Below are 10,301 nucleotides of genomic sequence, written 5' to 3'. Positions count from 1 at the left end.
TTTTGAGCTTCCAGCAGATCGCTTAGATTTCATTTGGCCTGTCAAATAACCACTGAAAATAACCATGTGCCAACCACCACAATCAAGGTAATGAAAGTTTTTTCGTTTGTCTCACGATAGAATCGCTTTGAGATGTTGATCGCGACGTTTCGACTGCAATACTGCTAGTCTTCATCAGGCGATGAGGTCGATTGTTTACGCGCAACCTCGTTCCCTGGGAACGAGGTTGGTTTACACGTCGCTATTTATGCACGTTAGTTCGCTGTGATTGGTGCATTTCGATCCTCATTATTATTCCGACTAACATATGATGTTCCCTCAGAAGTCCGCTTTGTAGTTGAACGGCTGTTAAGCTTTCTATGAAATTCATATATTTGTACTGCGGATATACATTTTTATATGCTTTCTGATCGTAGGTATCCATGCTTCAGGAATTTCAATTCCGCTGTCTCTATTGATGTTATTAGAATGAAGTCTTATTTGGATAGCCTCTTTGACCCTGCGTGTGTATCGGTGAGGGTCACGATCGATGAACTTGACTTGATTCCATAAAGGAATATGCCCCGTTTCGTTTGCGTGCTCCGAAACTGCGGAGGTTTGTGTATGAGCAAGCCTTACGTCTCTGTCGTGTTCTTTTATCCTGTCTTGCATCGCTCTCCCTGTTTCCCCTATATATACTTTGCCGCATTCACATGGAATTTTGTATACAACACCGTCTTGTTTGCTTGGTTCTAGGGCGTCTTTCGGGCGTACTAAGTAAGACCGAAGAGTTGTGTCAGATTTAATCAAAGGCTTCTAAGAGCTACTAATTCGTACATACCACAAAAATTCTGGCAAAAATGCGATGACTTGTGGAGGATATTTTAACTCACACTGCACCCCCTCCTCCCCATCAATATTGGGCCTTAAATTAAAGGTTACTCTCTGTAAATATGCCTTTATTATCAGAAAGAGAATGTTGAGCAATTTTTGAGTTGTTGATATGAATTTGTTCAAGCAGAAACCTGGAAACAACAGTACATTCAAAGCTGAAATGCCAGTCAAGAAAATACAATGCTTTATTCTCAACACAACATCTAACTATATTTTCATTTCATTTGACAAATTTCAATGTTAAAAAGTTTTATGAACGAAACATTTTATTCTAACTTCATTTATCAACATTGTGTGGTTCCAGAAATAATCCATACCTCCGCCATGGAAGAGATTTTTTCTAAGATCCCCCCACCTCTAAAGAAATTGCAATTAAGCTTCGTACATTTCCTTTAAGTTTTCAACCTTTGAGATCCCCCACCCCCAGGAATTTCCAATCCCTTCTGTGGGGGGAGTATGGACATTTTCTGGAACCGCTCATAAACAAGCTCTAGGTATCAAATAGCAACTACATACCAAAAAAATAGGCATTTTCTAGCTATCTTCTGAAAAGATTTTTAAAGAACAATTTAGTATGATTTTTTTAAAATCATACTAAATTGTTCTTTAGAAAGCGAGTACAATTTGCATTAAAATCAACATGTAGGTGGAAGATACTTTCACAGGTATGGTTTCACACAAACACTTGTTGTCACTCTGAGGCAAGAAATAATTTTGGAAATGGTCTATTCTATTGATACTCTTGTATATTCAAATGTTTGTGTTTACAGGTTACCAACATATTTACAGGGGCATAGCCAGGGTTTTTTCAGAGGTACGCACAATTTTCTAATTCCCCCTCCTGACTCCCTTCCCCTTAAGTCTCAAATCTTCCTTTTGTTCAATTGCAAAGTCGTAAATATTCAGCGGGTCTCTTGTTACAACCACTCTTATTTCTTTCTTCACAGCAAAAGTAAGATCAGAATGACCTAATTTAAAGTTCTTTTCCGCGGATAGCGTGTTACATGTACAGTACGTATATCTTAGTTTCTTTCCTTTTCAAACTAATTATAGTTTCTACTTTTTCACATACGCATGTGCGTACAGGTAGCAACACCCCTGGTTTATTCTTCACATAAATACTACAAAAATGACCAAAGTGTAAAACAAGCTGCCAACTACCCCACCCACTTTCATTCAGAAATGCCTGTGGCTCTTATGCATTATTTGTTGGTTGCTTGAACTGCAGTGGAAACGTAATGTTGGTTTTGGCAGCAAAATACAAAATTGCGACGAAACTTTGAAGTACATGTACCACTTCAATTAAATACGAGGCATTTCTTTCAACCAAATGTAAGTAATAAAGATGAGATGTTCAACATGACACGAGCATGGGACAAAGAAAAATTCTGTGTCCCCGACGGGAATGGAACCCATGGCCTCCCAGATACGTGACACGCGTAGGATGCGTGTCACATATCAACCTAGTAAATGGCCCCGCTCACAACGAGTCTCTCGTAGCTCAGTTGGTTAGAGCGCCCAACCGGTATCTGGGAGGCCATGGGTTCGGTTCCCGTCGGGGAGCCAGAATTTTTCTTTGTCCAATGCTCGTGTCATGTTGAACATCTCATCTTTATTATTTATTACCGAGCTTGAAATTTACCATCTTTATTATTTACTACAAACTTGATGATTTCGACATTGCTGATCCTAGCAGTATGCAGGACGCGTGTCACATATCAACCTAGTAAATGGCCCAGCTCACAACGAGTCTCTCGTAGCTCAGTTGGTTAGAGCGCCCAACCGTAAAAAACTGTGCGAACACCTTGTTGTTGAAGGGCAGCGGCGAAGAACCTCACCTTTACCCTAATGTAGGGCAAAACCGCAGTAGATTTAAACTCCTGCGTGGGTTCGTTGTTGGCTGTTGGTCTTAGTAAGTTTTCGTATGAACGAAGAAGGATAACCGTTAGAAACAAGTACCAACGACAAATGTTTCTTTTCTTGAGAGATAACTGATGGTTTTGTTATGAGGTGTTTGGCTCGGTCATATAGACACTTAACAATACCGCGCTTCACCGACTGAGGATGGTGTGAGTCATAGGCTCAGTACTGATCAGTGTGCGTGGGCTTTCTATATACACTGGTTGTAAAAGGCCGTTTGAGTCACAGGCGGCCCAAGCTCACGATGTGAGGAGTTGAAATAATACTTCTTTGAAATACGCGAAACGTGACTCTCGCCTGGTGGCATATGGAGGTGTTGTGTTACAACGATTCGTATTTATAAAGGTTTGTATGGGAGAAAACGCTTTTGAATTTATAGCTAAATATAATGATATTTTGACAATAAAATCAACTTACAAACCTTTATAAATACGAATCGTTGTAACACAACACCTCCACATGCCACCAGGCGAAAGTCACGTTTCGCGTATTTCGAAAGAGTATTATTTCAACTCTTCACATCGTGAGCTTGGGCTGCCTGTGTTTGAGTCGCTTATAACGGACGTGTCGAGAAAGGGAACGCTGTTATCTTTCTCGGTTTCCATGGTAAAACGAATGGTGGGCTGTTGGTTATTAAAATGTTGCACAGGCATCCCAAACTCACGATTCTTGAAATCGATCGAATAAATGATTTATGTAAGCGTATGAATGATTTATGTGAGCGTATGAATGATTTATGTAAGCGTATGAGTGATTTATGTAAGCGTATGAATGATTTATGTAAGCGTATGAGTGATTTATGTAAGCATATCGAGTGGGACGTGACTACTTGAAGTGCGCGGTGTTGTGTTACAATTTAGGCCGTTTGAGAATTGAGCGCTCTATAAGACTTTGTATGGAGTCTAAAATAACGTGAAATAAAAGCGCTCGACGAAATAAAATTTTACCTTCTTTTCAATAAAATTAAAGAAAATGTACTCACCTTTCTTGATTTCTGTTGTCCTTTTGGGCTACTTCATCGTTCTGGGGGGTTTTTGCGGTTTATGTCGTAGCCTTCATAAGACGAAGTCAAGGCTGGACAGAGCGATTTCGAACGAGCCGTGCCGCAAGGGCCGTTTTCTCGCCAAAATTCGATTCTGCGGCTTGATTTTCCCATCGACGTAAAGAAGAAAAGTTCATTTTTCTCCTTGTCTGGTCGGCTTGGAAAAAACTGTATCCTTTCCGCTCCAATTCGAACGATTTATGCATCACGACTGGAGCTTTCAGCTTTCCTGCGCACCTTGTTCCCGTCTGTCCAGCCTTGACTTCGTCTTATGAAGGCTACGACAAAAACCGCAAAAACCCCCCAAAAACGATGAGATAGCCCAAAAGGACAACAGAAATCAAGAAAGGTGAGTACATTTTCTTTAATTTTATTGAAAAGAAGGTAAAATTTTATTTCGTCGAGCGCTTTTATTTCACGTTATTTTAGACTCCATACAAAGTCTTATAGAGCGCTCAAATCTCCAACGGCCTAAATTGTAACACAACACCGCGCACTTCAAATAGTCACGTCCCACTCGATACGCTTACATAAATCACTCATACGCTTACATAAATCACTCATACGCTTACATAAATCACTCATACGCTTACATAAATCATTCATACGCTCACATAAATCATTCATACGCTTAAATAAATCATTTATACGCTTACATAAATCATTTATTCGATCGATTTCACGAATCGTGAGTTTGGGATGCCTGTGGTTCGATCGATGAATTTAATAAACTTGCTTTGCCCAAAGATTTGTGCTTCAGGCACAAATTTTACTTACCATTTATCGTGACACAGTATATTTTGTAGAACTGATGCAAATACTTGAGTAGAGCACTCGTTTAAACCCTGAAAACTCAATCATGAAGAACTTACATAAGACTGATCCGCCATTTTAGTTGAGGAGCCGTGAGACCCAACTGTGAAAAAGGCTTGGGACTAGTGAGAAAGACGAGAAATCTGTAAATGGAACACGAATTTCCATTGGGAAGTTTCCATCGGGAAAACGGGACTACCTTTTCAGGTTGTCCGTTTTTTTCGGGAATTTTCCAGTGGAACGAACCGGAAAGTCGTGTTCCATTTACATCCCACCCGGAATTTCCGGAAATTTTTTGTAAATGGTAAACACCCAGTGTTACCAGAGCCCGGGGTGGGTACTTGACCTAAGTTTAGGTATAGGGGTGCCGCTGGGGGTTTGAAACCCTGACCCTGTTTAGGACAATAAAAATTTAAAATGCCTACCCTGTGTAGGACAACACCCACTATTTTAAGAACCTATTTAGGACAAAGGACAACATCAACAATCATTTACGCTTTATTGTGATTGCGTCCCGTACGCGATGTTTGACGCATTGAAATGCGAACACCGATCCCACCAAATAAAATAATGCTTTTTATTGAAGCGAAGGCGAAAACAATGTCAATACATGGACGACAGTCTTGCAGCCATACCCTGTCTAGGACAGCTTCAGGCCCTGTTTAGGACAGAGAAGCTTGAAATTATATACCCTGTTCAGGGCCGGAAGAGTCAAAAACCATACCCTATCCAGCGGCACGTCCCCGTATAGGCCATATAGGGGAGTGCCCCCCCCCGGGTACCAGAGCCCTCCGTTTCGCCGACCACGTGACCAAAAGAAACGGAGGCTCTGGGAACGAGAATGGCCACAAGCCGAACCAACTATCACCTCATAGAAATCGACAGCGAATAATCTTTTTATTTAAAGAGTTAATTCTATTCAAACGTCCTTTAAATAACAAATTCCAATTATTTTTTGCATTTTTAGTATTATTAAAACTTCACCCCGCTAAGCGAATTTACGAACGGTCTAAATTATCTTTTGAAACTTGCAGTTTTGTACACGCGCTCATCGACTCATTCAACGATTTTGAGTTTTTATAGTTGCGTAGCGGTAAATGTCATTCTTTATTCCTTTCGGGAATTATCCAGTAATATTTCAAAATCTTCTTCCGAAAAGTCACTGAAACAAGAAAACGTCACCATATTGAAGGTGACTTTAGCCACTGCACACTAATTGTTAAATAGTGTAGGATAGCTCAGCCAAACAAATTGCAGCATTTGCATTAGTATACTAGTAGAATTCTACCAAAACACTATAACTTCTTTCCTAAATAAAAATGTTGTTTAACACAAACGCGTTTAGCTGTCCAACCTGGTACAAAATGACGAAAAGCTAGCTTTTTAGTTTTTGTTTAAAACGTTGACTGAGAAAAAAAATTATAATGAATTTGTTTTGAGCGGAAGGACAAGAGGCTAAACTCCGATCGCACGAGCAATGCATGGTGGAAGAGGGGGAAAAGGGGGGGGGGAGGGTAAAAGAAAGAATTATGAAGGGAAGTGTCTTTTATTTAGTGGTCCAAACAACAGGGAATGCACCCGACTCCATCAGGTTGTCTCCTTGTATCAAGCCTTCCATTTCACCTCTTGGTGGCAGAGCATGCACCCAAGGCCTCTCTGCCTCGACAGCATCATTTCCAAGCCATCTTGTGGAGAATGCTCGCCGCGGTGTCGTGTTAGGACTCCACAATATAACCCGAAAGGAAGTTAATTTGACCACCTGAAAATCCAGAAGTTCAGATATGTCCAGGATTGAACCTTGCCGTCGTATTTATGTAGAATTTAGTCTTATTTTCCGATGTAAAAATTATGAATTCACAACAGAGAAAAAAAGAAATAGCTTGAGTTTCCTTGATGAAGTCTAGAAGAGGTTTCCAGGACTCCCGATAATGTAGATGTAGGTTCACACATGTGATGTAAGTAAGTAAGTTTATTAGTTGTTTCCAGTGGATGGTTTTTCGGCCAACTTTACAAATACGAAGACAAGAATATAATAATAACGTCTATTTTATATACGTAAAATGCTATGAAATAATCAATCGGTTCCTAATTCAAAAAGGATTCTAAAAACTGCATTTTTATTCTAGTTTTAAAACATGATGAGAGGCTCTCTATTCGCTGATGTACTTTTGTACGTAGGTTCACTTAGTTGTTAAAAGTGCATGAAGTTCACAGAACGAAATTTGTGTTACAATAGGCGCACGAGTCGGGGGGAGTGGGGTGGGAGTGGCGTGGGAGGGGGCTGCAGCACCCCCAGGGCCAAAAGTTTTCGGGCAAAATGCTTGGAATTCGGGCAACAAGCCCAAACAAAAAATTGAAATAAGCCGAAAATCTCAACATTACTTCCAAAACCAATTAAATCAACGAAAACTAAAGTTTAGCCAGGCCTTAAGGCCTGGCTAAACTAAGAAACGTCGCGGATGCAAATGTTTCCTAGTTTAGCCACTCGGGCAGCAAAACATTTTCCTTGCTTCCCGCTAATTTAGCCACCTAGGAAACATGATAAGGAGCAATGTTTCCGCAACAGTGTTTTCTAGTTTAATTTTTAAATACTTTAATTTTTGCTGAGTTAGAGTGGAAAAATAAAATAACTACCCTTTTCTTCAGCAAGCAGGTAAGTTAAGACAACTATTTCGATGGACGTTTTGCGTTCGTTTTATATGCCTCTTTATTCGGCTATCAACCCATTTCATTTTTTTTTCGGGCAACTGAGGTCCCTGCCCCGCCCCTCCGCCCCCCTAGATCCCCGGTTATGGGAGTCGACTGAAAAATACCGTTCCCTTCGACGCATGAACATTCTGGAAATTCAATACGGAATATTTGGTTGAATGGATTGCCCCCTGGCGAACGAGATAGGATGAACGGAATTCACGGAATTTTAGTTCCCCCATGCATATGCAGTCCCTTCTCGCAGATCGGGAGCCTGCTCGCAGACTAAAATTGTTGCAGAAGGAGGACTGAACAACAGATTTAACAAATTCTAGAAGAGACAGGGTAATTTGCTTTTATTTCTTGGTAACTTTATGTGCTAATTCAGCTGATACATTTATGTTGAAACTCAAGTTAATTATTTATTTCTTTAAGGATCATGGCCACGCCGCGTACGTCGGAGAAGCACAGAGCCTTTATTAATGGACCCATTGGAACAAAAGGAGTAACAGCGCTTGCAGGGATCGGTGATACTTACGGGAAAAGGCTGGAAGCACAAGGAATTAACAAGGCGTATGTTGTGCTGGGTCACTTCCTCGTCCTCGAGAAAGATAAAGTTAAGTTCAAGAATTGGATAAATGAAAAGTGTGGTGCGACTGAAAGGTACAGCGAGAATTGTTATAACTGTCTCAAGGAATGGTGCGATCATTATGTGTAATCACAATAACCGAACAATATTTGAAATTGAGTGTTAATTGTATTCTGTAGTACCTTCTTAAAACAAGCATTAGACCACTTACATCATAAAGAATAGACTATAATACTGTGTTCACGTTTTAAGCTTCAACTTAGCTTCCTGCCCGATTTCCTGTTGTGTTGACTTTGTTGTCACTTGGATCACATTTTCCATCCAGTAATTAAACTGTAAAATGACAACGCTGTTAGGCTTACAGTGTAGATATCCGATAGATATATCAAAGTCAAAATAAAGTTAACTGTGTAGTCTCTTATTCTGTACCTTGAGCAACTATAAAATGGTGCATTAATTGTAACCAAATCAAAGGACCCCGAAATTAGGGTAGTGGCTTCCATCATGGTAACAGTGGAGCACTAGCCTTCGCCCGCTCCCCACACGGGTGCATGAGCGGAGGCGTAGCCTGCAATACAGGTGTATTTTAGCGAGCGAACGCACTTTGATCGGGCGGCGAATCTTCTCGCGCGCGCCAACGGAAAACGCCTGCACTGCAGGCTTGCGGAGGCCCATTAAGATGCCCTGTTAAGGGAAAAACTCCGACAGGCGACACGGTTCTGAAACGGCGAAGTTAAGGAGCTGAAAGTGGCAAAAAAAATCTTAGATGACGACGAACAACGTACAAGACTGCTGCAGTGAAATTACGACAGCGACAAAGATAAAAGCAAAGAACAAAGAGGACAGCGACATTTACGTTTTTTTAACTAGACATGACTGATTGGTATTATTATGCTTAAAAAAGCGAGGGAAATCAGACAAATCAGATGGGGACAAGTAAAGTAGGTTTCTGTACTAAAAAGTTAGAGTAAGAAGTTTCGCAACGAAATCGCAGTCAAGTTTTCGTATTATTTTCATCAACTGTTCTAGAATATTCTTTTTCTATTTATGAATTAATGTTACGCTTCAGCGTAATGCTCCAGTGTTTTGAAATAGCAAAACTTGAAACAAACCCAATCGCCCAAGGGGTTCTTCAGTCCATTGATCAAACCAATAGGAAGCTAAACTGGGTGCTTAAGGTTGACGTTATTTCGAACGGTTAATCAAAGCAATTTTAATTGCTTTTAAAATATTTTCAAGTGTTTTCACACAGCAGGGGTTTTTACACAGAGGTTTTAATTTATAGTAGGATCGCCTAATGAATAGCAACAATTGTTTTTCGTTTATTCACGCGAAAGTAAGTTTTGAAAATTGTCCTAGCTAGATATACGTCGGGCCATCAAGTTATTTTCGCGAGCCCAAGAGAGGCCCGCAACCCTAATCTTGACAGTGACCAGCGGATTGCGTATTACGCGTGCGCGCCACGTTCATAAAGGCTATCTGCAAACCGGAAGTTGAAAATTTTGTTCTTCCACTAAGAACGATCGGAACGCAAAAAATGTGTCAATCACGATAGTTTGTCGTAACACCGGAAGAGAAAAATCTCTTCTCCAAGAACGATAAGAATGCGAAAAATGAGTCAATCTCTCAACAGTTTGCCACATAAGATCTACGCTTCTGTCACATGGAAGATTGCAAACATTACAATTTGTAGACGTTGTTTTATAGGTGTTGCTTTTGAGAAATTATATCACAGATAAAACAACGGCAAAGCGAATGATTCCAGCAACTGTTATTCTCGAGGAATTCGTTATATATAACACTGATAACATAGCGAGTTTATCAACCGAGGAAAATCACATCTCAATTCACACCACGTGCTCGACTACACTTCACAATCAACTGTCAATCAAAAAACAACTCTGACTTGTTCGCGGCCGGTTCGCGGCAATTTTGCGTGACGCGTTGCTCGGAATAATTGTCTTTAATTTTGTCCAGTGATTTTTCATTAATCGCGCCACGTTAACAAAAGGCAAGCACAACATAGCGAGTTTACCGACTGAGAAAAAACACATCCCAGTTCACACCGGGTGCTCGATTACACTTCACAAAACTGTGTAATCAAAAACATAGATTGGTTCGCTGCAATAGGAAATGATAAAACTTGCATTCCTTGACCTTCCTTGCGTGACGCGTTACTCGGAATACCATTGTCTTTTGTCCATTTTATCATTTATTTATCGACACTGCTATCTAACATTACGCACTCTTGTACCAGTACCTTTCAGTTCTAAGTGCGTCAAGGCCCGCACTTTCTAACCTGTGGTTACCACTAGTTAAATAACGTAAACGCGGCCATTTAAAAATAGCTGCGCGAGGGCGTTTAAGAAAAACAGA

At 40.5% G+C, this 10,301-nt stretch overlaps 1 long non-coding RNA gene across 1 annotated transcript in view; it reads left to right on the top strand.

Annotated features, from left to right (window-relative positions):
- Window positions 1-10,301, top strand: part of LOC144636106 (uncharacterized) — a 156,519-nt gene that overhangs the window by 53,717 nt on the left and 92,501 nt on the right. The gene's annotated exons all lie outside the window — the stretch shown is intronic.

The sequence above is a fragment of the Oculina patagonica genome, chromosome 13, assembly GCF_052425735.1.
Source record: "Oculina patagonica isolate OP01 chromosome 13, crgOcupat, whole genome shotgun sequence".
NCBI lineage: Eukaryota > Metazoa > Cnidaria > Anthozoa > Scleractinia > Oculinidae > Oculina > Oculina patagonica.
The sequence above is the reverse complement of the archived record's forward strand: the minus strand, read 5'-3'. Positions and strand labels throughout refer to the sequence as shown.